At 48.8% G+C, this 25,534-nt stretch overlaps 1 protein-coding gene across 4 annotated transcripts in view; it reads left to right on the top strand.

Moving 5' to 3' along the window:
• The first annotated feature begins 20,073 nt into the window (after positions 1-20,073).
• The window catches only part of BICRA (BRD4 interacting chromatin remodeling complex associated protein), a 73,972-nt gene continuing 68,511 nt past the window's right edge, over positions 20,074-25,534 (top strand). For 2 of the 4 annotated variants that reach the window (XM_032485669.1, XM_032485668.1), the window contains exon 1: positions 20,076-20,286. The gene's annotated coding sequence lies outside the window, so the exon portion shown is untranslated. Of the gene's footprint in view, positions 20,287-25,534 lie in introns of all 4 variants that reach the window. The other 2 variants (XM_032485667.1, XM_032485666.1) reach the window with 2 other exon arrangements.

Genomic DNA, 25,534 nt, shown 5'->3' with positions numbered 1-25,534 from the left:
AGCCCAGGAACACAAGCCTTTCCTCTCCAGCTCCCTGCCTGCATGAATAGAAGTCATGTCCAAAGTAGAATTTGATCCCGTCCACAATTCAAACCTCTGTTCCGTTTCCACCATCCTCAACGGCTGTGGTGGCAACAGATGAAGTCAGCACTCCCAGGGCAGCGTGTGAAATGCCTGGCTCCCAAAGGGGTCTGGATAAGTGTGTATCCCAAGACTCTAAAATCATTTGTAGTCTTGTGCATCCCTCTTTGGACTTAGTTTCACTCACCCATTGTATACTGAGCACCCCCTGATCACCACTGGGAGAGGACCTGGAGTCTCAAAGATGAATGAGATGTGGTACCTGCCCCCCACAAAACCCTTTCAAGATTCATATTTCATCTAAGAATATGGATCTGATTGTGTCACTATCATCTGTTAAAAAACCCCAATAATGTCCACACAAAAACCTGTACACAGGTGTTCAGAGCAGCGTTATTCATCGTAGCCAAAAAGTGGAAGCGACCCAAATGTCCATCAGCTGATAAGTCGATTACAAAATATACATGCGTACAATGGGATATTGCTCAGCAATAAAAAGGAATGGCGCTCTGATACGTGCTACAACAGGGCTGAATCTCCCAAACAATGGATTGCCTCCATCTTTTGGCTCTGGTGAGTACTGCTGCTTTGAACAATCATGTACAAGTCTTTGTTTGAATACCTGTATTCATCCTTTTGAGCGTATACCTAGGAGTGGAATTGCCAGGTCACATGGTTCTCTGTTTAACCTATTGAAGAGGATTGGTTTTGAAAGTAGAGAATTTGCTGAGGAAAGAGAATGACATGAGTCAAAGCTGATGCCATAATTTTTTTTTTCATTGAAGTAGAGTTGATTTACAATGTTGTGTTAGTTTCAGGTGTACAGCAAAGCGATTCAGTTATACGTACATATATGTTATTTTTCAGATTCTTTTCCATTAGAGGTTATTATAAGATATTGAAATAGTGCCCTGTGCTATACAGTAGGTCCTTGTTTATCTATTTTATATATAATTGTGTGTATCTGTTAATCCCAAACTCTTACTTATGATTCCATAATTTGTGACCCAGGCAATTGAATGACTGAGTGGTAGTGCCAGTCACAGAGTTGGGAACACAGCAGGAGGCGGGGATGGATGGCAGAGGAGGGGACAGTCATGAGATCAGTTTTAGACATGTTTGGACCCAATGAACCAGATCCTGGAGGTATATATAACTGAGTATGTCAGACCCTCTGTAAGGGAGACAGACATTAAACTAATTATGCAACTAATAGTGATGGTGACAAGTGCGACAAAGGAGAAGTGGAGGGCCAGTAAGAGGATGTGCCTTGAGAATCTGGTCAGGCCTGAGGGGCAGGAAAGGTTTGCTTAGCGAGAGATATTTGGGTGAGATTTAAAGGATGAGTAGGAGTTAACAGGTGTTCTGATAATCTACTGCTGCATGACAAACTGCCCTAAAGCAGTGGCTTAACTAATAATCATTTATTTGGTTCACAAATCTGGGGGTTGACCGGACTCAGGCTCAGAGCCTCTCATGCAGTGATAGTTAGAAGGTGGGTGAACTGAAGTCACCTCAAAGGTTTATGCACTCAATATCTGGTGGGGAGGGTGGCACTCAGTGGTAGAGCACATGCTTAGCATGCACAAGGTCCTGGGTTCAATCCCCAGTACCTCCATTGAAAGTAAATAAAAATAAATAAACCTAATTACCTCCCCCTCTCCCCACCAAAAAAACTGGTGGTGGATGCTGGTATTGGCCAGGACCTCAGCTGGGACTTTTGGCCAGAACACCAGTGCATGGTTTCTCCATGTGGTCTAGGCATCCTTCCAACATGGTGGCCTCAGGGCACTGGGACTTCTTACAGGGCATCTCAGGGCTCGGCTCTGAAGACAATGTCCCAAGAGAGCTAAACAGGCACTGTATTGCTTTATGACCTCACTTCAAAAGCCACCTAGAGGGGGGTGGTATAGTTCAGTGGTAGAGCGCATGCTTAGTTTGCATGAGGTCCTGGATTCAATCCCCAGTAAATCCAATAAACAAACAAACCTAATTACCTAACCCGCAAAAAAAGTCACATAGAATCATGTTAGTTTGCTAGGGCTGGCATAACAAAGTACCACAAACTGAGTGGCTTAAACCACTGAAATTTATTGTCTCACTTATAAATTCTGAAGGCCAGAAGTCCAAGGTCAGGGTATTGGTAGGGTTGATTCCCTCTGAGGACTGAGGGAGAATCTGTTCCATGCTAATCTCGTTTCTGGTGGTTTGCTGGCAGTCTTTGGTGTTCCTTCCTTCTACTTCATTACCCCAATCTCTGCCTTTACCATCATGTGGCGTTGTCTCTGTGTGCATGTCTGTGTCCGAATTTCTCCTTGTCTATAAGGACACCAAAAATATCAGATTAGGAGCCTACTCCGGTATAACCCCATCTTGACTAATCTAACTGCAACAACCGTATTTCCAAGTAAGATCAAATTCTAAGGTACTGGGGGTTGAGACTTCAACACAGAAATTTGGGAGATGGGGGACACACAATTCAACCTATACCAAGTCACTTTTGCTATAGTCCCAAGCCTGCCCAGATTCAAGGGGAAGGATCCCAGAACCCAATTCTTACTAGGCGACATGCCAAAGTCACTTTGTAAGAAGAGCATGTGGGATGGGAGATAGTCTTGGGGCTATATTTGGAAAATACAAATGTCAAGTGCTGAGGTAGAAGCTGGGGTGGAGGAATTAGCATCCTCAGCAGCCCTGGAATCAAACTATATCCATTAGGATGAATTTGGCTACAAGAAAAAGAACACTCAACTAACAATGACTGGAGGTGAATGACCCAGGGATAATTCCACAGCTCAGCCACATCATCACACATTTTCATATCCTCTGCTCTACTGTCCTCTGAGTACTGGTGTTTGATCCTTGTTTTTGTCTCATGGTCACAAGATGGCTGCTGCAGCTCCAAGCATCACATATTCGCTCCACTGTCCCATGTGGGAAAGATGGAGAGCAAGAGCAAAGGCTCATTTTCTTATGAGTCTCAAGCTCTTTATCCAGAAAGATTTTCTGTGGTAGATTGCAAAAACTATCCTATTCTCCTTTTCTCCCTGTATCCATGTCTCAGCCTTAAAACTTTGCAGCACCCCTTCACTATGATTCTGGGCTTAGCCATGGAATGTGCCTTGGCAAATCGGATATCAGCAGATGTGATGCCAACAGAAGCTTGAACTGGGCTTGTGAGATTGGGCTCGTGAGATTGGCTCGCTCACTCCTGAGCCCCTGCTATGACCCTGAGAACCTGCCCGGGCTGGCTTGCCAGAGTATGAGGGAGAAGCATATGGAGCATAGCTGAGTTGCTCTAGTCGCCTAGGCCAACCTTGACCACTCAAAAGCCACTGACCACCAGATATGTGAGTGAGCCCTGCCGAGATCAGCAGAACCACCTAGCCCATGCCCCAGTGACTCCAGACTCATGAGTGATAAACGCTTATGATTATAGTCCACTGAGGTATGGTGGTTGCTTGTTACACAGCATTACTGTGGTGGTAGATAATTGATTTACATTTTTTCAGAAATTCTCCAAGCGGTCTTGGCCAGAGCAGGAGGGTGGTGGGAGAGTGGGGGAGGGGTGGTGTCACATATTCAACCACAGCTGCAACTGAGTCTGAGAAAGCAAGTGACTGACAAGAGGGAGGGGGTGGATCTGATTGGCTTGATCTACTCCAAACAAAACTGAGATTCTGTTAGCAAAGACAAGGCAGGAGTGGCTGTGGGGTAGGCAGCAGGCAGTATCTGTCTCCGCAATGCCTGAAGGTACTAGTTATGCTTTGGGAAGGCTAAATGCATGCAAATGTATATAAAGGCTATTAGAAGACCCAGGAGTAATGGTGGTTCTTTCTGGCGAGGGGCCTGGGATGGGAGACAGATCAGGGAGGACTTACGCATAATCAGGAAGTGTTTCAGTTTTCTACAAACTTGAAAAATGTAAATTTAAATATATTAACAACATAAAAATGCATTAATTAAATAAAAACATTACTTAAAATTAAAATGCATTCATTGAAAGTAAAACGTAGCTAAAATTACATTCAAATGTCTTAATTAAATGAAAACATATTATTTTAAATCACATTAAAATTTAATCATTAAATTCAATTATTTTAATTTAAATGCATTGATTAAAATTAAATTTAAACTATTGATTAAAATGAAATTCAAACTTGCTGATCAAATTAAATTTAAATTTTAGTGATTAGATGCAAATTTATTCATAAATGTGAATGAAAATTTAGTAAATAAAAGTAAAAATTGAATTAAAATTAAAGTGGTTTTTTTTGGTTTTGGTTTTGGTTTTCTTTCTTTTTTTTTAATTGCAGTATAGTCAGCTTACAAAGTTGTGTCAATTTCTGGTGTACAGCATAATGTTTCAGTCATACATATACATACATATATTCATTTTCATGTTTTTCATTATAGGTTACTACAAGGTATTGAATATAGTTCCTAAAGTTTAAATCATTCAATTAAATCACATTTTCTGCAGATTATGTTCTACGATGGTAATTCTGCAATTAAAAGAATTCATGTAACATGTGTATGAAAGTCTGAAACACAGTTTCTGGTGCATGGGAGGTGCTCAGGTGGGTGAGTTACGAGGTAGGACCTGAGCTCTGGCTTAGAGGATGGGGGACACCAACCTTTTGCCAAAGACTGCTTGCCATTGGGGAAGGAAGTGCTTCTCACACTGGGATCAGGAAGGTTATCTGGTCACTGTAACTTTGACAGTGCTTAGGAAGACAGGACAGTGCTTAGGAAGATGGGACAGAAAATAAAAGTCAAGAAAGGTCCAGATTTGCACTTAGAAAAGTGCAGGCATTTGAGGAGAAATCAATCAGCAAGGACCCTGTAAAAGAGGAACCAGAGAAGTGGAAGGAAAACCATGAAAAAGGAAGCCCCCGTGAAGCGAAGGGAAAAGATGCTCTCCAGAAGGAGGGAGGGGTCCAACCTGGCCACCGGATTTTCCTCTCCACCCCCCTTTCTGGTCCTCTTCACTTCTTCACTTGCTCAGCCTTACCTTTATGATTCATCTCTTGAATCACTTCCTTCAAGCATCCTCAAATCCTCGCCCTTCTCTTCCTCTGGAGTAAGCACCTGGCCAAACTCCAGCCATCTGCCTTCTCCAAGCCAGCTGAGGCCTTCTCACTCAGCCAGCCTCACAGGTTTTACTTGAATCAGAGAAATCACAGAACTCTAGTGGGCACAGGGCACTCTCTGTCTCTCTTGAGATGCTTGCTTACTGCTCCATTGCAAGAGGGCTGTTCCCTTCCCGGCCTCCCACCGACCCACCCCTGCCATCCAGCTGATGACCACATCCCATGACTGAAGCCATCAGTCAGGAACCCCCTCCTTGCCCATCCTCAGAGCACAAGCCCCCTCATCTTCCCATTCATTACCTGTCCCCCAAGCCTTGGGTTCCATCCCCTTTCTCAAGGACTGAAGTCATCCTTCTAATTCTCCTCCTCCTCCCCTCCTGTACAGTCTGGCCCCACGCCCGCTGTTGCAATCCTTTCTAAAAGACATATTAGAACCTTCTGCCGCTTCGTGGGAAGAGGGGTCACAATATTGAGGACAGGGGCCATGCTTATTTTGGTCACTGTGTCCCTGGTACCTAACAGGGCCTTCCACTAATAATAATAATAATATCAAAGTTCCAGGTACTGTTCTAAGTCCTTCACATCCACTTCCTCATTGAGCGGGGAGGGTTGCTGCTATGCCCACCGTACAGATCAGGAAACTGAGGTGCAGAGAGACAACTAACTTGCCCAAGGCACAGAGCCAGTAGGTAGTGGAGCTGGGATACAAACCCGGAGGCATCATTCTAGAGCCTGCACTCTTCAATCAAATATTCTCTGGCTTCAGAAAGAATCTGCAGTAAAAATCTGTTGAATGAGTTAAGACTGTGGAGGGAGGGGGAGAGGAGGAGGATGGGCAGGGCGTAAGTATTGGGAATGTGTTCCAGGTCATTTCAGTTCCCTCTACTTTAAAATCCTTTTTTATTTCGAGGCGGTAGATTTTGTTTTGTTCTCTGGGTTTGTTTTTTTTTTTTTTTTCAATGATGGGAAATGTCCCGCCTTTACAGACTGGGTTTTCTGAGCATAAGCAAAGCTGGCCCAGCCTGGGAGATGGGCCCAGCCTGGGAGATGGGCCCACCCTCTGACACATCACGTCCATTTAGGACACAAGTTTCCGAGATTTCGAAGTGCAACTCCTTCTGTGAAGAAAACAAAATCCAAGTACGTCCTATGTCTGAAGACACCCAAGACATTCATTTTCCTATCAGAAAAATCCAGATTCACAGATAACCTCCTTTCCTTACCAAAGTCCTTGCAGTTTCCCCACATAGGGTCCCAGAAAGAAGAAAGAATGTAACCAAGGCAGTTTGGTCAAAGCCATCTTTGCACAGGTGACATGGGTGGCTGAAGATGCCACGTCTCTCCCTTCCGCTAGTACCCATCACCTCATTTCCTGAGATTCAGCAAAATCATCAATCCCTCCGAAATTAACCACTCTTCCTTGACTTCAATGATAATATTAGCTCTCAGCTAATTCGTGGCCCAAGTTTCAAAGCTGTTATTCTTTGGCTGTGCCATTCTTTCTTAGAATGTGAATCTAGCATCCCCAGAAGGGGTATATTTTGTATTATTAGCAGCAAGCTACGAGTTGGATATTGGAATAAGATTTTCCTTTGTCATTCAAAGGAAAGTGCTGGGTATTGGGGATGCCCACATCTTTCTCCTAGCCCTTGGTTTCTCCTTTGTATCAGTTAGCTACAGCTGTGTAAGAAACCATCTTGCAACATATTGGCTTAAAACAACAACCATTTATTTTTTTTTCTCACATATATTTGGGTCATCTGGACAGCTCTGCTAATCTAGGCCAGGCTTGCCTGACCTTGGTTGGGCTCACTCGTGAATCTGCCATCAGCCTCTGGCAGGTTAACTAGACGCTTTACTCAGCTAGGATGACTCAATTCCTCTTTACTTTTCCTTCACATCCCTCAAGCAACCTAGCCCAGGCATGTTCTCCTGGCAAAGGTGGAGAAGAAGAAAGAGAAGAGAAACACTCAGAGCCTCTCAAGGCTTAGCCCTGGAATCTGTGCCGTGTGACTTCTGCTGTATTCTACTGACCAGAGCCAGTTACAAGCTCCAGCTCAGGGGATGGGGAAAGAGACTCCTTGATGGGAGGAGCTGCAAAAGCACATGGCAAATGGCCTGTATACAGGGAGGGGTGGAGAAGGGCAGCCTCAAGGCAGGGAGGAGTGGTTCTTCCTATTTCTGCTCTTAGTCCCACGAGCAGACAAAAGCCTGATTCCCCTTGTCCACAGTTTCCTTACCTGCCCCACATTCTTGTTTTCTGACTTTAACCTTCACTTCTTTCTGTAGGTCCTTTAGGTCTCTTTTGGGGCTATCCCCTCCTTACTCTCTAAGACCCCAACCCCACCACCACCCATCAGCAGAGGTTGGTGACCTCCCTCCTACTCCAGAATCAGGTCTATTCCAGCTTCCCTGTCTCTTTATTTCTTCCATCTCCCACAAGAAAGTATTTCTTTGCAAGTGCTCCTGAGGGATTCAGCCTGGACGTCTCCCACTTTCTTGAACCCCTCCCAGGCAGTCACCCTTCTACCTCCCTTTGGCCAGTCCTCTTGTTTCCATCCCCACATTTCCCTCCTGGTCCAGGCCCCACCATTACTTATGGGGGTGATGGTGAGGGTGGGTAGTGTCTGTGTTTTAATCCTGATTCTGCTGTTGACTAGCTGAGTGGCCTCAGGGGAGTGACTACCTCTCTGTGCCTCAGTTTCCTCCTGCTGTAGACTGAATGTTTCTGTCCCTGCTCCCCAAAATCCATGTCAAAACCTAATCCCTGAGGTGATGGTGTAATAGAGAAGAACAAATCTGACTCTATATTAGGTCTGTTTCTTTTACTTTAACCTTTGTATTCTATTGCTTGTTAATCACTAAAGGGATATTACCTATAAGCTTAAATTATACATAATGGCCCATCTCTGGGAACCCTGCCTCCCAGGTAATGAACGTCAAGCTAAAACACCTTTGTTTAGCTCACAGGAAACATCCTGACCAGGACCTCCAGTGAATGGCTGCTGGAAAGAGGAAATTAACACATCCCCTCCAGAGTCTGGCTGGAACCAAGACTTTACCCCTCCCTTTTTAAGTATAAAAGAAGCCTGAATTCAAACTCAGGGAAGGTGGTTCTTTGGGACACTAGTCCACCACCTTCTTGGTCTGCTGGCTCTCTGAGTAAAGTCACTATTTCTTGACCCAGAAACTCATCCCTCAATTTTTTGGCCTGTCATGTGGCAAGCAGTATAAGTTTGGACTCGGTAACAATGGTATTTGGAGGTAGGGCCTTTGGAAGGTGATTAGGTCATGAGGGTGGAGTTCTTGTGAATGAGATTAGTTCCCTTATAAAAGAGTCCCCGGAGAGCTCCTACACCCCTTCTGCCATGGGAGAACACGGCAAGAAGATGGCTGTCTATGAACCAGGAAGCAGGCCCTCACCAGACAATGAATCAGCCTGCACCTTGATCTTGGACTTCCCAGGCTCTGCAACTATAAGCAATGAATTTCAGTTGTTTATAAGCCACTCGGTCTATGGTATTCTGTTACAGCAACCTGAACAGTTGAAGACACCCTGTCTAGAAGACACCTCACTCCTACAACATGGTGATGATAATAATACCTGCTGTTAAGGTTGTTTGTGGTAAAGATACAAAAAGCAACCTCATTCGAAGATGTGAAGCCCTTGGGACTGTTCTGGGTCCTGGTAATTGATGGGAATCAATGGCAATGACTGGATGGTGGGGGAACTGATTCCATCTCATACACCAGCTCTGTGCTCAGCATGTCACTGGTCCTTCCAGCAAGCCTAGGGATTCGTCCCATTTTTCCGCTGGTATGACTGAGGCTCGGAGAGTTTCAGTCATTTGCTCAAGGTCATAGTTATGGAATAATTGGGCCATGATTGGAACTGAGATCCATCTGATTCCTAAGTTTCTCCTTCTGACTGTGCACACCAGCTTCTCACTGGCCTCCCCATTTTCCCTCTTCTGACCTCTTGGTCTCTTCTCCCCCATCAGCCAAAGAGAAGCAATGCAGGGGTAAAGCTGACCAAGTGTCCCCCATCCTGAGAGCCTTCAGCGACAGGACTCAGTACAATCCAGGATGAGATACTAGACTGGGAAGAACCTTGTATAAAGGGCATTATTGAGGTAAAGAGAGAGATTTGAATTTGTGCCTCAAACAGCAATATTATTGTATCTGTGTTCCACTTCCTGATTTTGATAACTGTCCTAGGTTTTTCATCTTATCCTTCTTTTTTTTTTTTTTTTTTTATAGAGGAACTGGGGATTGAACCCAGTACCTCATGCATGCTAAGCACCCACTGTACCACTGAGCTACACCCTCCCTTCACCCTGGAGTTTTTGAAGAGAATGTCTTTGTTCAGGAGCTCCGTGCTCAAGTGTTTATGGGGCTCAAAGAACATGGGTCTGCACCTACCTCTTAAATGTTCAGAAAAGAGTGAGATAAAACTAATGTGGCAAAATATTATCGACTGATAAATCTAGGAGGGAGGAATTCTTTTTACTCTGTTTGCTGATTTTCTGGAGTTTGATCTTTCAGGTGAAAAACCAATCAGCAAAAACAAACCCTTCATGTTACTCCTCAGTAGACCCCTAAGAGAAATGAACCTCTATGTCCACACAGAAACTCATACATGAAGGCTCAAAGTGGCATTATTCACAACAGCCCAGAAGGAGAAACAACCTAAATGTCTACCAACTGATAAATGGATAAACCAGATGTGGTGTATCTGGACAGTGGAATATTATTCAGTCATAAAAAGGAATGAAGTTCTGACTGATGCTCTGACAGGGGGGCACTTTGAAAACATCACACGAAATGAAAGAAGCAGAGAGTATAGCGCAGTGGTAGCCTGCACGTCTAGCATTCGTGAGGTCCTGGGTTCAATTCCCAGTACCTCTGTTTAAATAAAAAGATAAACTTCATCACCCACCTAAAAAAATTTAAAAATGCATTTTTTTAAATGAAAGAAGCCAGATACAGAGGTCCCATATTGTAGGGTTCCATTTATATGAATTATCCGGAATAGACAAATCTATACAGATAGAAACCAGATTAGTGATTGCCTAGGGCTGGTGGGGAGGTAGGAAATAGGGAGGGGCTGCTAATGGTACAGGGTTTCTTGTTAGGGTGATGACAATGTTCTGGAACTAGAGAGTGGTTATGGTTGCACAGCATTGTGAATAATCAATAAACTGTTGAATGGTATGCTTTAAATGAATGAGTTTTATATGTGAATTGCACTGCAATTAAAACTAAGAGCGACACTGGCAATAAACCCTTCAATGACTGTGCGTGGCCCTTGGGCTCCACCCCCAAATCCCTGGTGTACTTGCAAGGCCACCCAGGCCCTCAGCCTCCGTCAGCTGAGCTCTCCAGACTCCAGCAGCCTGACCTGCCTTCTTTCCCTGCCGCTGCCCGCTCTGGGCCTTTGCACCTGCCCTTCACCTCCACCTGTGTCTGACTAACTCTATCTTGCAAGTCTTAGCTTACAATTGATTTCTTCAGGAAGGTCCTCTCATCCTGAGTCACAGGTCCCCAAAGTAGCATTTGAGATGATTTTCAGGTGACTTATTGTCATAGTTATGCATGTATTTTCATGCATGTTGGGGAAAAAACCAGTAACTAGTTCATCACCCCTGTGATTAACTGACTATCGTTGCTTGGGGTGAGCCTAATGTAAGCCCCAGGGGAACCTATCAAAGGAAGAAAAAGAAAGTCGGTTGAAAGAACACTTTTTAAGGTATGAACAGTAGATGCAGTACTCTGCAAAAATTGTGAACTAGTCCTTTAGGAATAATAGAAGTTGGGAAGACCCCGCTGGGCTTGGTTAACTTCATTTGACCTCCCATAGCAGCCACTAGGCTAATATCTCCCACATGGGAAATGGTTTGTTTTCTGTCTGTCTCCCCCACTGGGGTGTGAGCCCCACAAGGGCAGGGCTGGGCCTGTCTCCTCCCCACTGTGTCCCTGGCATTGCCCACACAGGGTGGGGCACGGAGCAGGTGCTCAGAGAGTGTGTGCTGAACAAACTGATGCCAGGCTGTTGCAGAATGTGGACTTTGCCCCAAGGGAACCAGGGAGCCCTGGGAGGGTTTCAATCAGGGGAGTGTCAAGGTTGATCTGTGCTTTAGAAATTCCAGGCTCCCTTTCTCTTCTGGGCCCAGAAGATCCACACTCCTCTCTTTCCAACTTTCCTATCAGGTTTCTCTTTATTCTTCTTCTCCAGGAAGTCTTCCTGAACTGCAGGCTGGGTCAGGTGTCTGTTTTTGGAGTCCACAGCCCCCTTGCCTCCCCCATCCCAGCCCATCTACCCTGGGGGTGGGTCTGTATCCTTCAGAGAACTGTGAAATCTCCATGAGGTCACCCTGGGCTCTCAGGAATGCCCCCAGACCAGGTGCATTGGCTGGACCTCACTCCACTGCCATCTGCCCAGATATCCCCATTCTTTCCCTCCACCAGCCCCTCCCTTGCTGTTTCTGGATCCTCTCCTCGTGTATACTGCCATGTGTATTATTTTTTTATTTTTTGAGGGTGTGGAAGAGGTAATCAGGTTTATTTATTCACTTATTTAACGGAGGTACTGGGGATTGAAACTAGGACCTAGTGCATGCTCAGCACAGGTTTTATCACTGAGCTATACCCTCTCCCCTATTTTTAAAGTCATGTATGCTTAACATCTCTGCTTTCTCACCAATAAAAAAATTTATATAAAAAAAATCTTACATCAGTAGGGAAGGTATAGCTCAGTGGTAGAGCGCACGCTTAGCAGGCATGAGGTCTTCGGTTCAATCCCCAATACCTCCATTTAAAATTTTTTTTTAAATCACAAAATTGACCATTTTAACCATTTTAAAGTGTACAATTCAGTTGCATTAAGTACATTCACAGTGTTGTACCACCATCACCTCTATCTAATTCTAGAAATTTTCCATCACCCCAAAAGGAAACTCTGTGCCTATGTGGCAGTCACTCCCCACTGCTTTCTCCCCCTAGCCCTGGGCAGCCATGAATCTGCTTCTGTCTTTACGGATTTGCCTCTTCCAGACAGTTCATATAAATGGACTCCTACAATTCGTGGCCTTTTGTATCCAGCTTCTTACACATACATAATGTATTCAATGATGCTGTGTTGTAGCATGGATCAGTACTTTTTCTTTTTTATGGCTGAATAATATTCCATCTTGTGTATACACCACTTTTGGTTTATTTATTCATCTGTTGATGGACATTTGGGTTGTTTCCACCTTTTGGTTGCTGTGAACATTCGTGTACAAGCTATTGTTTGAACGCATGATTTCAGTTATTCTGGGTATATACATAGACATGGCCACCAGTAATTCCAGGTGTAACTTATCAAGGAAGCTCGAAGCCGTTAACCATATTGGCTGCACCATTTTACCCACCAGCAGTGTACGAAGGTTCTGATTTCTCCACATCCTCCCTAACACTTGCTATTGTTCCCCCCCCCTTTTTTTTTTTGATTAGGGTCATTCTAGTGAGGGTGAAGCGAGGTTTTTGCCTTGTGTTTCCCTCATAACTAATAACTTTGAGCATCTTTTCATGCGCTTCTTGGACATTTTCTCGCTACCTTTGCCAGCTGACCTCATTCCCTACCACCTCACTAAAGCCATTCTCCCCAGATTCACCAGAACTCTGGTTTATCTTAATTTCCTTTTTTTTTTTTTTTCTGTTTCTCAGCAACTTTAGACAACTTCCTCCCTCTCCTGCCAGAACCAACCCATTCTTGGCCTTCCTCTTCTTTTTCTGGAGATAGACATGGGACTTGGGCCAGTTACTGAACTTCTCTGTGCCTTGGTTTCTTCATCTGTGAAGTGAGAACGCTAGCAATTTTGACTTCAGGGTTGTAACAATTCGAGGAACTCAGAAGTGTGCCAGGTATCCAGTGAGCATCAGGGAAATCTTTAAAGGTAAGAGGAGTATGAGTACTGAGGGCAAAACTTTTCTTCTGTGAAAGATACTTTAAAAAAATAAATAAAAGAGCTTATCCTGATATAGAATTTTAGGGAAAACCATCATAAATTCTTTCTTAAAAATCCCAGAAAACTCCTCTGCTACAGAAAGCATACAAAATGGTTGGCCTTAGGGGGAGGGTATAGCTCAAGTGGTGGAGCACAAGCTTAGCATACAGGAGGTCCTGGGTTCAATCCCCAGTACTGCCTCCAGAAATGAACAAACCTAGTTACCTCTCCCTACCCAAATAAAGTAGTTAAATAATATAATAATAAATAAATTTTAAAAAACACACATTTGCAAAATGGTTAGCCTTTATTACGAATCCACATTAAGCTTCTTATAGCTTTTATTTATTTATTATTTATTTTGGGGTGGTAACTAGGTTCATTTATTTAATTATTTATTTAATGGCGGTACTGGAAATTGAGCCCAGGACCTCACACTTCACCACTTGAGCTATACCCCCCGCCCCCTAAGCTTCTTGTAGCTTTTAAAACAATGCATCAAAAGACAGAAATGTTTTTAGGGGCAAGTGTAACATGATGGTTAAAAGTATGAACTTTTAGATAAACAAGTTTATAATGTATAGCACAGGCAACTATATTCAATATCTTGTAGTAACCTATAATGAAAAAGAATATGAAAAGGAATATGTATGTATATGGATAACTCAAACATTATACTGTACACCAGAAATTGACACAACATTGTAAACTGACTATATTTAGATTAAAAAAAATTTTTTAAGTATGAACTTTGGAGCAGGGTTTCCTGAGTACGAGTCCCCGTGGCACCTGATGTGGCCAATTTTGTAACCTCTCTCAGTTTCCACATCTGTAAACCGGGATGCTGTCAGGACCTCCTACCTGCTAGGATTTTGGGGGTAGTCACCGAATTTATCTAGTACCGCGCCGGCAGCGCCAGCTCAGGTAGGCGTTACTTAACAACTACATCACCTCGTAGCCGGGCAAGTTTTCACTCCTGGCATAGGTGACTGTCACAGCCATCTAAACAATGTTTCACAAACCCTCTAGCGAACTTCGACAGAGGAAGTCTTTACAAGCCAGATCCATAACAGGTCAAAACTCAGCGGCAGGAAGTCGTTCTCATCCTCTGCTCCAGATCTCCCGGAACAGAGAGTAATAAGAAAAGTCAAATCCGGACCACTCTCCCTCTGCTCGTCAACTCCGCTAGCCCCGCGTCGTTTTCCGGAGGAGGCTGGCTTTCCTTCTTAAAGGGGCCTCTCCTAGTTTTGACTTTCTCTTCTCTTTCCAAAGACTGCCCAGCCCGTTTCTCCTCCTCATCCTCTCCCCTCGCTTCTCCCAGGAAGCGGCCTCTCCCTCCCAGTTGGGACGTTAAAAATCTGGCAGTGATTACTAAATCGCTTAAAGCAACAAATAAATGAAGCCACTCTTCATAGGGTCTGGGTATCTGATGGTGCTTGAATAGGTGAAGCACTCATTCCCAGCGTGTCCCCACTCTCCAATACCATTGTGGGGTGCAGGGGGCGCAAGTTGGGGGTCCATGGCCTCTAAAGCCAAGTCAACAGTTTTCCTAGGGGCGGTTGCTTCGAGGTAAGTGGATGAAAAGTGAGAGTTCTCTTAACTTAATATTTTTGTTTACACTATATGAATGTGCTACAAGTTTCCAACTTTACAAAGGTTCAAAGAGATCTACCTTCCACGCACCCCATCTCCCTCCCCAGACATCTGCAGTTAACAGTTTGTTTCTGCTTTCAAAGATATTCTGTGCATTTAACGAGTAGAAGCTTGAATTTTCTCACCCTCCTTTAAATTATTATGCACTCTGCTTCCTTCGTTGCCTTTTCCCCTTAACTGAATTCATAGCTCATTCCATGTTGGTTCTTGTATTACTGCCTCATTTTACGGTCATTCCGTGTCCCACTTGGGACCACATCTTCTTTAATAAGTCCCCTGTCCATGGACAGCTAGGTTGTTTTCCGGGTTTGTTTTTCCTTACGTATTTTTATGGAAACAAAAACAATGCTCCCGACCCCCTTTGTTAGCGTTTATCAAGAAACCTGCGGAAGCTTCAACCTGCCCTCCCCCGCTGCCCGCATTCGACAAGGGTATCCCCATTTCCAAGGTCCTAAGTGCTTTGGCGGCCCGTGCTGCGCGGTCCTGCCTCTCTGAAGCTGTCAGGCGCCTGCTGGGGCCCTCTGGAGCCCCGCCCCGCAGCCGGCCCGCAGTCCGGCCGATTCAAATCCAGCCTATAGCAGCGTGTAAACAAACCCAGGCCCCGCCTCACGATGAATAATTCCCCAGGCAGGCGCGAAGCCTATTTAATCCTGCGGGGGTTGGGGGGGGCGGACGGTGAGGTGGCTCCGCCTCCTGGCTGGGCCAATGGGAGGCTAGGCCCCGCCCCCGCACTTGCCGCCCTGAGGACCCGAGGTCGGGCTGGGCTCTCAGCTGCCTGATTTGCGGTGGCTCCCAGTGTTGACGCTCCCAGCCAGCCAGCGCGTCTGGGTGCTAGGGCTGGGCTTTCCCGCTGTGCGAGCCATATTTAAAGGGTGCGGTCAGAGGGCACAGGTCGCTCCGGAGTCAGTGCCGTCTGACTCGCCCTTTTCCTCCCGGCCTGGCGGCTAAAATTCGGATCCTGGAGGGTCTTTGATGGAAACTTTCCCGTCATGCTGGATTGAACGAAACCTGGAGGGACCGCAGGAGAGTTTTAGGATCGCGCACGTCTTTTTCTTGTTTTGTTCCTTCTTGTTACTGAAGTGTTCCATACCTACAGAAAGGTGCACGGATCTTAAGTGTGCCGCTCACCTGAAAAGTAAAAACACCCGTGGCACCAGCATCCTCCCAGACCGAGAAACTGAACTTGGGTTGGCACAGTTTTAAACTTTGCAGCTGCGGGTGCGAGGGAGGAGCCACGATGGGCGTTGTTTTGACTTTCAGAGGCGCAAACCACTTGTTTAAAAAAGAAGAAGAAAGAAAAAGGAAAACCACTCTTCTCGGTAGAGAGATGGTAATCAGGCTAGACACTCGTCAGGCTCCTGCAGGGTAGGAGATGTAGGCTCAGATAGAGATAAAGGGAATAGGGATCTGGTTGGGAGAGCTGGGGGTGGGATGGGGAAGCACTAGAAATGTGAGTGGATGGGATGGACGATACTATGGTACTGGAGGTGAGGGAGAGGAGCTCTCCGGACTGGAAGGTTGGGAGCGCAAGGACTAGGAGCCAGTGGGCTCAAAATGGGAAAAGTAATCGGGGGACCCCTGGGAGGGAGCAGGTTAGTTTGACATTTCTAGGCAAATGCTGGGGGAGGGGGTTCCTACTCTTCCTTTTCAGCTAAACGGTTGTAATTTTTGTTGTTGGTGGTGGTGGAGATACTGGGGATTGAGCCCAGAACCTCCGGCATGCTAATCATGGGCTCCAACACTGAGCGATATCCTCCCTACCACGGTTTTAATTAAAACAGCCCTTTAAACTTTGAGATGAGGGGCCCAGAAATCCAGGGTCATGTTGGGGCCGCAGGATTTTCATTACCCCAGGTCCAACATCTAGGGCTACGTTTGCTTTTGAGTGACTGCAGGAGCCTGTAGTAGGAGAAGCCATTTGCCTCACCGCAAACTGTTTTGGATCCTTTTATTCATTCAACCGACATTCACCTGCCCATCCTATGTTAGGAGAGAGGAAATATTGTGTCCCATAGGGGATTAAGTCCCAAATTGGCAGGCAGGGACCCTGTGCCAGGAACCCGGCTGAGAACAGGGATGTAGCATATTTACTGGTTGAGAAAAGGTGGGGACATCTTCTCTGGTCCTCATTTCTCACATCTGGATGCTGCTTTGTCCCTGTCCCATAAGAGCTTCCACGGGCATTGTCCCACTTCATCCTGTCCATGGTCTTCATAAAGTCTGGACTCTGGGGACAGACAGAGCTAGCTTTGAATCCCTGGCTGTGTGACCTTCATCTGGTTTCTTACCCTCTCTGAACCTGTTTCTCCTTCACACACAAAAAGATTCAAATTGAGGTTTAAATGAAAGTCAGCACCTGGGCCAGGGGGTTGTTATTACAGAGCATTTATCAGAGTGGCGAGTTAGGATTACTTGGTTAATGATGTGTTCGGGTGGAGATAAACAGATGTCTGCAACACATCAAAAAATAAGATGGATTTGACAGATGGACAGATGCACAGGTGTGATAAAGTAAGTAGAGTAACAGGCTGATGGTATGTCCGTGTCCACTATATTTCTTCCACTTTTCCATATTTGAAAATTTTCATAGTCAAATGTTGAGGAGAGGTAGATTTTGGTGTCTGACTATACAGTCCCATTACACATGAGAAAATGGAGGAGCTGGAGCACTGACTTGCCCGAGGTTTGTCTGGTGACTCTGAGACAACGTTGGCAACAGAACATCTGGGTGTAGTGGATTAGTCCATGGCTGGGTATCCCTGGGGCAAATTGCTGAACCTATCTGGGTCTCCCTGCCAGCTTGATTCTTTACCTGGAATCACAACTTGGATCTGATTCTCAAAGGGAAGGTGTGTGTCACCCCCAAAGGATAGCAGGTCTCTTTCCATGTGGGCCCGTATGGACCCCTCCTCTGGCCTTGGACATTTGATCTCCTAGGAATTTGCCAGCTATGGCTCGATTTAGGGTTTCTTTCACACCCATGTCCATTCCAAGTGGCCTGGCCTCAAGACCAGCTTCCTAAGAGGTCATGTATGCCTGTGGTAGGGGGGGTATTCTCTCTTTGTTCAGCAGACCTTTCTTGGAGCACTTTTTAAGGGCCCAACACTGTTCTGGGGTGTGTCGGGGGGATGGATACCATAATGCACCAAAGAAGTCTGGAACCTGCCACGCAGAGCAGGGGGACACTGAGGCTAAGCAACTTCTTTGCTTACTTGTTCATTGTCTGTGTCCCCTAATAGACTGTGAGCTGAGGGTTGGTGGAGGGGAGTGGTCAGGAAGGGAGGGACTGGGGCAGGAAGCAGGGTGCACTACTATATTCCTGGCACACACTAGATACTCATCAACAATACTTCCTGTATGAATGAATAAACTTGGGACAGTCACCCTGCAATGCCTCGGGTCTGCTACCCTTAAACCACAGTCAGTTCCCAAGTTCCGAGTCTCCCAGGGTTGGCAGCTATGACAAGAGACACAAGTGCCACCCAGCTCAGATCGGGTCCCACTTCCTGGTTGTGTGGCCTTGGGCAAAAACACTTCCCCTCTCTGAGCCAATTTAGTTTTCTCCACTGTAACATGGGAATAACTAAAAGTCTCTAGACTGGGGGGTTGGGGGGGTGGGTCACTGGAGGTCTCTTGCTGGTGATGGCTGGAAACATTGCACTTGGTAGTCAGTTAATCAATACTCAAGGTGTAGTTCAGTGGCTTAATCCTAGCAAACCGAAGCTACAAAAATACTGTCTGTATATATTGCTGTTCCTGGAAGGGTTCCTTATCTCCAGGGGACTGTTGATGACTACTATATAAGTTATAGATTGATCACTGTCTTATGTTTGGGGCAACGCATATGTTCACTTCTGTAATTGATAAAGCTTCCTTTTTATATAATAATCAATAATAGTAACAGTCAGCACTTACCTGGCCCAGCTGTCAGGTGTTGCTCTCCAGAAGAACTCAACTTCTCCTAATGACGCTATGAAATCAGGCCTATTATTTATTTCCTCACGGAAATGGAGGCACATAGAGGTGAAGTAATTTGCCCAAGGTCACACAGCAAGGAAGTGGCAAAGATAGGACATGAACCAGGTTTGCGTCAGGGCCCCTTATCCCCGTGGTCTCTTAAAGAATATGTATAGTACCACCAAGATACTAGAATAAATTCTAAAGCTTAAAACATGTAAGTCTCAATCACTCATTTATTCAATACATTTATTGAGCAGCTTCGGTATGCCGGCAGCCTTTCCAGGGCACCGGGGAAACGGAAGGTAATAGACCAGAATATAAGTCCGCTTGGCCTGTGCTCCCCAGGAGCGTGGTAGGTGCGGGCTGCCAGGGTCCCCGCTGAGCCCCGAGCACAGCGCCGGGCACACAGTAGGTGATCACCTATAGTTCCCTGAAGGCTCTTGCGAATCTAAGTGTCACGCCCGCAAGGCGTTCACGGCCTGGCGGGGCGGAAACAGACCCAACACCACCGAGGCGTCCCGGGGCTTCTGGGAATCCCATCTGTGCGACCCCAGAGGCCTCGAGGAGGTTCTAGGACAGGTCGGGCCCGTGTCCCCGGCGCCCTCTCCGGGGCCATCGCAGTTCAAAAGATCGATTGAGGTGAGTGAGCGAGCCGCGTTCGGGATTCTGGCCAATAGCCCCAAGGCACAGACCCCCCCGCCCCCTCCACCCTTTTGGCTCCGACTCCTGGCTCCTTCGCGATTCCACCTGCGGGGCCTCCCCTCTTCTCCATCCTCGACTCCCGCTACCTTTTCGAAACTTCGGCGCTCCCCTGGACACGTCCTCCCTCCCGGCGACCGTCCCCCGCGTCGGCGCGTGACCAGGGCTCACGGCGCCCCCTCTCCAGCCCGGCCGGGCGCCCGGGATCTGAGAGCGCGAATCCCTAAAGGAGCCTTTCCTCCTAATCCGGAGCATCGCTCGATGCAGTCGGCAGACTCCACCGGAGCCTGGGAAGGCGCGCCCCCGAACCCCCGGGACTGGGGCTGGGGAGGGGGCGGTGCCGGTGCAGAGGTCACCCTCCCGGGGCGTCCGCAGCCTACCATTCGCTCGCGGGCCCGCCGCTCGGCGCCCAGAACGGGAGCTGGTTTGCCGAGTCGCGGGGCGGGGCCTCCCTCAAGCCCATCCCCCGGCGAGGGCGGAGGGAGGAGGAGGAGGAGGAGGAGGAAAGGGGGGGCGGAACACAAAACCAGCAAGGTTTTTTTTTTTTTTCCTTTTGCATTTAATTAAAAAAAAATTTTTTTTTTTTTTTTTTGCAAACCCGAGGGGTCCTCCCCGGAGCGGGCGCGGGTCCGGGGCGCCCGGGCCGCGGCGCGGGGCGGCGGCAGGGGCCTGGCGGAGGCTGCCGGGCGGCCGCCATGCGATCAGGCAGTGCGCTGACCGGCCCGGCCGGTCGGCCCCTTCTGGGTCCTCCCTTTGCAGCCCGTGCGGGGCCGTCTCGGAGACCCCGCGCCGACGGCTGCTCAAACATCAGGGTGAGTTTCTCACAATGTAGCAATTTCTCTTTAAATCTCTTAACTCTCTCTACCTGCGAGTCGGGGCTGTGACAGGGCGCAAAAGCGAGGGGGGAGTGGGGGTTGGCGGCGAGGGTGTATGTGGGGGGAGCCGGAGCCGGGGCCGAACCCACCCCCCCGACACTCACACACTCAGTCCCCCAACCGGGGCGCAGCGCCCGCTGCCTCTTTTTTCGCTCGGCGCCCACCACCCCTGGCAGCCCCCCCCGCCCCCCGCGTCTCTCCCACCATCATCGCCGCCCTGATTCTGCGGGGACCCCCCCCACCCCTTCTCCTCTGCCCAAACCGGCCGCCCGGTGCCTCCCCGGCCCTCCCGCCGGCTGCCGGGGATACAATGGAGCGGCGGAAAAACGAGACCTAACGTTCCACGGGGGGAGGGGCGGGGAGACCCCCTCCCCTGGCCCGGAGGCCCCCTCCCCTCGCCCTGCTCCCCGCCTTTCGGGGAAGAAGAAGGCAATGGGGCAGCGGATGATGATTTCCCGGCCGGAGCCGGCAAGCCTGCATCTCCCCCTCTCACCCGTCCCCTGCGCCCCCTCCTCAAATCTTTCCAGGGGGTGCCGGTGAGAAACGGGGCCTCTGGCAAGCCAGGGAGGGATGGATGCGGAAGGAGGCACTGGGTCTCCCCCTCCCCACCGCCCCTAAACAATGAAAGGAGTTGACTTGGTCCCCCACCCCCCCAGCAATGAAAGGAGTTGACCCCCTCCCCCGCTAGCCAGTTAGTCCCGGAGGGGGCCGTTACCGAGGATGGGGGGAGGAAGGAGGTGAGCCTTACCCCTGTCATCTCCCGAGATTTGGGGCGGGCCCCCCATCTCCACCCCCTCGGCCTGAGAATGGGAGGCACCGGGCCCAGCCCGGGCACCGCGCTCGGGTGGTGACCTTTAGACAAAGGCAACCCTTTCCCTGGGGTGAGCCCGGACGAGCCGGGCCCGAGGCCTCCCCGGGCCCCTGTGGAGGGCGGCCAGGCCGCGGGCACCCGGAGGGAGGGATGGAGGAGGAGGGAGGAGGGATGGAGCCATCTGGTTTTCCCATCCTCGGCTGCCCCTCGGCTGCTTCTCCGGCTCCTGTCACGGGCGGCCTCCGGGAGACAAGGGACCAGGGGCGGCCCAGGCCTGGGTCCGCGGCCAGCCGCGAGCGGGGCGAGAAGCCGCGGGAGGGCTCGGGAGCCAGCGGTGATTGGAAGGCACCGCGGCTCCTTCCTCTCCGCACCCCTTTGTTTTGCTTTGTGGTTCTGAGCAGCTGAACTTCCCGGGAGGTGGGGTCAGAGGCCGCTGTGTCAGCTCTCCCCGGGAGGCCGGGGTGACAGGTCCCAGACTCTGGGCTGCAGTGTGCGCCCAGCCTTCTGTCGAGACAGTCAGCCCTTTTTGTCACACAGCCCTACGATACTAAAACATCCTGCGGAATGTAACGTATTGAGTGTTTGCTTTCCCCTCACACCTCCTTTCCCTCGGCGCTTGTCAGGAAAACAGTTTTTAGAAACACCCCAAACTCCACGGCCTGAGATTTATAAATTCTTGGTGCTTTCAACCTCTCCCCTTGCCCAGGGTGGGGATGGGGGGATAGTCAACTCTGACCTCCTGGGGTGGTGGGAAAAGGAAGGAGGTGGAGAGCTCAGGACCCCCCCCCCCACGTGTCAGCGTCTATGGGGACTTAAGGGATGCGCTTAGCCCCCCACGCTCCCCCAGAGCTTCCTCACTCCTAGAAGCCAGAAATAACATCTCTCTACCCAGAGAGCATTATGAATTGGCTACTGCTAGATGCGTACACACTGGCCACCATCCTAGGAGGAAGTAGGGTCAGTTATGTTATTCCCATTTTGCAGACTGGCTAATGGAGACTCAGAGAAGTTAAGTGACTTCCAGGGGTCACACAGCCCCGATCTGTAACCATATCAAGTTGTCTCGTTAGGTTCTCTGTACCCCTCTTTGGCACTTTGTCCTTTTGATTTCAGTTGACTTGGGTCTGAAATGTGGACAATACTTAGGAGGCGCTGAATTTTTTTTCCCTGCCTCTGGGTGCTGGTTTTGGGAAGGGGTAAGGAGCATATGGAAGCTGGCCTGAGGGCAGGATGGTTTCCCTAGTGGCTGGAGCAGAGCGTTTGTCTGTAGGAGCTGAGGTTTGGAGGTGTGTGAGTCGGGAGAAGGGGGGCCCCAGGTCTCGCCAGTTGGGGCTTGGGGGGCACCTGGTATTTGGCCCCACTGTCATCCTCCTCCTTCTCCACCTGAACTGGGACTCAGCCCAGATTGCTGTTCCTCTGTCCTTCTGGGAGGGAAACCGAGCTGTTGGGGACCTCTGTTGTCACTCTGCCCCGTGAGCCTCCATGGTGCCGTGATGCAGCTGGCAGAAAACTTTCCTGCCCATTCTCTGCTTGGCCTGGGCGTCAGACTCCCTGTCCCACTCTGTAACCTTAGGCAGCTCCTTTAACTCACTGGCCCTCAGTTTCCTCCTCTGCTGATGGGGATAATTATAGTTCCCTTAAACTGACCTCGAGGTGGCTGAAAGTATTATCCAAACTTGTCATTCTTATTTCTCATTCAGCTTATGGCGTATGGTGTGCCTGTAGGGGTGGGGAGGCATGTTGGGTGCTGGGCCTTTTAGGGGTGTTGGCAGAAGGCATCCCCCTGGAGGAGTTCCCTGTGGTGGGTAAGGGCCATCTGTAAATAATTCCATGTTGGTGACATTCCCTCCTCCAGCTCTCGGAACTGGGACCCCTTCAGCACTTACTGGTGCTGAGTAAACACTGGGGACGGCACTGAGGGAGATGAAATGGGGGGGGGCCCAGCTTACCCAGTGACGAAGGGAATACAGGGGATCTTACCATTTTACAGATGAGGAAACTGAGTCTGGGGAAACCATGTCTGAGAGGGGACTCTAGGCCAGACGGCAGGGCCGAGGGATGCCTGCTGGGGGATGTGATTGGAGAGGGGCTCCACATTTGTCACCAGAGCTGGGGGACAACACTTTGAGGGACCCCCTGCAAGTAGCTTCCTTCCTGAGATGACAGGCCTAATAAATAATAATAATTCCAGGGGGTGGGGGGCAGGAGGAGAGGGGCTGGCTGTAGGTCTCTCTAGGCTGAGTGCTTCCTGAAAGTAGGGACTGATTTGGGGGGGGTACTGAGGGAATCATGAGTAAGGCCCAAAAGTGATAGGCTTAGGCCCCACCCCCCTTTTTTGCCAGCTTCATTCCCAGAGGCCTCAAGGGCCTTCTCCATCCTTCCCAGGGGATGTGGGGTCTCCCATCTCGTCCCTCTGAGAGGCTGTGAAATGGCCAAGGGGTTAGTGCCAAGCCCTGGGGCCTGGCAGGAGGGGTCCTGGGGTGTTGAGGGGGCTCCCCAGTTTCCTGGGGGTTGCCTTTTAGCCCAGGTCCAGCTGCCATCAGGGTCCCTGCCAGCCCCCCAGCTCTCCCCCGAGGCTGCCTTGACTCCTGGTCTCAAGAATGCAGAGGGCTGATGGTGGGGGGAAGTTAATTGGAAACAGGAAAACATGGCATTCCATTCTAGCCGGCCTGGGCTTGGAAAGCAGTGAGGGGCTGCCTTTCTCCTCTCCCGCCCTTCAGGGGAGAGGGGTGGGGGGCCTGGTGATCTTGCCTTGGTCTCTGGGGTCTTTCGCCCACCAGGCTCCCTCACTCCTAGTGGAGACAGCAAGTTGCCTGAGTTACACATCCACGATGTAAACCGCTCCCACCCCCCATCAGAATGACTTGCCCCCCCCCCCCCACCGTTCATATCTAAGTCTGTCCCCTCTCTCTGAGGGTGGGAGGGCCTGCCTGAGTTGGCTCCCCAGTGTGGGATGTGTCACACTAGAGACACATGGGAAATGTTTGGTTGAGTTGTCCCTAAGGATCCCCTCCTCATTCCTTGCCTAGAATTCTCCCCTGCCTGGAGCACCACCATTCGAGTTTTATCCCCATGGACTGAAGCCTTTGTGTCTCAGTGGCATGCAGGATCCCCCAACGGGAAGAGAGCATTTCTTAGACATTTCTAGTTTGGTGACAATTAGTTTTGTGTACTGAGTCTGCAGATATTCCTGGTGGTGGGGATCTGTTGGCAGGAGAAACTGGAGAAGCAGCATCCTTTGTGTTTTTAATTGTCCCCAATTAAACTTCCTAAGGACCTACTGTGTGCTGGGGCCCTGGGGCTCAGTTAGTATGTTGGGACACCATCTAGGAGGACCCTCTAGATAAGTGTTGTCTTCACAGCTCCATCAACACTGGGGGGCTGGATGAATTCTGTCTGAGTGGTCTGTGGAAGCTCCAAGGAAGAAGGAACTTTTCTCTTTCTCTTTTTTTCTTGGGACAAATTCAAAGTCCCAAACATAGTAACTTCCTCCTTCATCCTCCCGGGCATCCCTGGTCCCCCAGCTCACCTCTCCAGAGGCAACTCCTCAGTCCTAATGTTCTGTGCACACACACTTATGTATGTGTATATATCTCTAAAAATATTCATTTCATGCAGATGGTAGCACACTTTTGCTATTGTTCTGCACTTGGACTTTTTTCACTTCTCTTTAGGAGATCCACACGGTCCATGGAGGGTTTTCTCTTTTTCTTGGCTGCATTGTATTCCTCCATTTGGGCTCATCCTTGTTCACTTAATGTGGACTTGGAGGTGTTTGCAAAAGTTTCTAGGCACTGAGCTGGAAGGCCCGCATCTCCTGTCCACTTATCTTATCGGGAAATGGGTATGGCAGCGAGATAAACTCCTAGAAGTGGGATTGCTGGGTCAGGAGCCTACAATTTGTCATTTGTTTACTCTTAGGAGGTACCTATGCAGCTGCATCTTGAAGGAAGTCATTTTCCCTCCTGTTCAAGTCATCCAGCCTGTCTGCCCCATTGTCTTTGCCTCTTGTGACCTCCTTGCCTCTTCCTTCCTGCCTGTGGCCTGCATCATGTGCTTCCCACTTGGTGTGGAGGTCGAGAGCGTGGGAGCTGGAAGCTGATGGTCCATTGGTTCAAATCCCTGCTCTGCCGCTTGCTGGCTGAATGGCTGCAGGCAGGGGACTTGCTCACTCTGCTCCTCTGTTAAATGGGTTCATTTCAGTATCTACCTTTGGAAGGTTGTTGTAAGGATTAAATAATACCCATAAAGTGCATAAGTTGTCTGGTCAGTCAGTGGTGGTGTCATCTGTCATTCTGTGGCATTTCTCCAGGGCATAGGAACCCCTTAATTCTGGCCCCCCTTATTGGCAGGCTGGGCAGGGAATGCTGGCTT

Source organism: Camelus ferus, chromosome 9, assembly GCF_009834535.1.
Source record: "Camelus ferus isolate YT-003-E chromosome 9, BCGSAC_Cfer_1.0, whole genome shotgun sequence".
NCBI classification, from domain to species: domain Eukaryota; kingdom Metazoa; phylum Chordata; class Mammalia; order Artiodactyla; family Camelidae; genus Camelus; species Camelus ferus.
Note: the sequence above shows the minus strand (reverse complement) of the source record. Positions and strands in the feature narration are given on the sequence as shown.